The sequence below is a fragment of the Penaeus japonicus genome, unplaced genomic scaffold (genome assembly GCF_977035675.1).
Source record: "Penaeus japonicus unplaced genomic scaffold, GWHDUDI00000001_assembly GWHDUDI00000035, whole genome shotgun sequence".
Taxonomy (NCBI): Eukaryota; Metazoa; Arthropoda; class Malacostraca; order Decapoda; family Penaeidae; genus Penaeus; species Penaeus japonicus.
The window spans coordinates 17,188,146-17,190,645 of record NW_028234437.1 but is presented as its reverse complement, the minus strand read 5'-3'; positions in this window follow the sequence as shown (position 1 = coordinate 17,190,645).

Sequence of the window (2,500 nt, the reverse complement as noted above, 5' to 3'; positions counted from 1 at the left end):
TGTATCTTGCCATCATATTATCATTAGTATCATTATTATTATAATTAATATAATATTAATATTCATAACAAAAAACTATTTGTAATGATGATGATAACAATAGTTATTATAAATATTATGATCATTGTTATAATTTTAATTACAATTACTCTTATCACTATTATGGTTAGTAATGTTATCATTACTTTAATCATCATTATAATCATCATCATTGTCGACGTAAGTTTTATCATTATCATTATTATGCTTAGGAATTTCTCTATAATTACTCTTCTTTTTATTATAACTATCATTATTATTGTTATTCTTACCATAGTCATTTACATTATCATCCTTTTGAATATTATTATTTTCATTATCATCATCATAAATATCACCATTGTCGTGAATATCATCATTGTAATTGGTGGTTGTGCTATTGTGTTATCATTTCTATTAACGTTGTTGTTATCATTATCATATTACATCAAATTATATCTTTATGAGATATTATCACTAGTTGCAGTATATAACACTACCTAATCTATCCCCGATATTCCTATGTATTATTCCTATGTTATCATCCTTATCATTATTACCACTGCTATTACTATTATCATTATTTCTATCATTACAACTACCAACTAGTATTAATGTTTTCATCGATATCATTATCATTATTTTGATTAGCACTGCGATGTCTATAATAATTAAAGTACATAACCTACACGTAATAAAAAGAATCCACTCCAGAAACGACGTTACTAAGATATTTTCCTCCTACACCATTTCCTTAAAAGAAATTGAATTGAATGTGAAATGAAAAACAAATCATTAAGAACAGCTAATTACAAGTCGTTTGACATCTCAAGAGCCAATCACGAAGTCCGTTTCATCTCGCCCACTGTGCTCTAAACTCTGCGCGACCGGATACCACTTGTGAAGTTTTGCAATGGATGTTCCTATTACTAAGTGGATTTAAATGAAAGGGGACGGGCTGGAACCACCCGGGACTGAAAACAAAATTATAGATTTTAATCTAAAGTGAAATTATGTCGAGTTACAGCGACAGCAGCAAAAGAGAGAGAGAAAAAAAAATCCCGAAGAAAATTCATTGAGGCACAAGGTTTCTCATACGCTCAGCAGCTGCATGAGACCACGTGCAATGCAACCCAGATCCGGGAAATCTTAGTGCTATCCGAAGTGGATATCAGATTCGAATTGCAACAGACTGATCTGTTGCTCCTTGCTTCTCATATTGTCGAGCATTTTTGACGTCCCACAATTACATTTGTGACCTCTACCATGGGTCATCAAAACCTGAAAAATGAAGAGTAACGTTAAGGGAGTCGTTGTCATCCATGCATTTGCCCATATGGTTAAAATCGATCCGGGGAAAGACTTTTTCGTCTTGCCACTGTATTTAGCATTAGGTATTTGACAGTTAATTTCAGCTCATAAAATGTTTAAACAGCACACATCAATATCACCAGCTACACAGATGGCAGCAACACCTTGCGTTCCTTTCCTTTTTTAGCTTTTGGCGATTCATTAAAAAGGTCACAAAGCAGTCTGTTGCAATTGCTTTCTGATGACCAGCTCTGAAAGCTCTGAGGTTTCCCGCACTGCTTGAGATCTCAGGCAGTTGCTTGGCATAAAGCACTCCTAGCTGTCTGGTACATAATATTGATTGTGACACACTTTTGACTCTATGTGGTGTCCTTGTGGATGTTTTTTTTTTTTTTTAGATCATTGTAGGTTAAGGTTTCTATAAGGTCAAGAGTATGTGCGATTTGAAGTTAAGAATGAATGGAATCACACAAAGTGCATGTATGAACTGCATTATTTAATTTCGTCTGCAGCGAAAATGGGGAAAATAAATCTTTAAGAATCAGCTAATCTTTCGACTGTTGTACCTTTTTTTTATTCAATATATGTCATAAAATATATCATTGCTGTTACTATTACAATAACAATTGATAATATACTAATACTACTCAAACAATAACAACAACTACTAGCACTGCTGCTACTATGACAACAACTACCACTACTACTACTACCACAACTACCACCACTAATACAACAGTTACTATTGCTACTACTACTACTACTACAACAACAACTACTACTGATACTAGTATAGTCAACGGCACAAAATCAAGCAAAATTAGCCCAACCCCCTCAAAGCACTTCTCCCGATCTAACCAATCAGGTTCTCCGCCTTCACTTGCCTGTCCCATATCCAGCGAGAACGTGATTGTGATTGGTCGGGGAGATATAGTGATGGGGGGTCGGGGGGGGGGGCAAAATTCGCCTTTGACTTGTTGCCGGTGACTATAAAACTATTAAAATAACTACAACGATCAGTACCATTAACTCTGTTACTACTACTCATACTTCTACTAAATATTATTGCGTTTTTTTTTTCTTTTTTTAAGATCTTATTAGCGCTCCCATTACAGTTCCATTTCCTTCCCCTCTTTTTCCAAATTCTCGTAACCTTTAGCCTTCTTGCCCG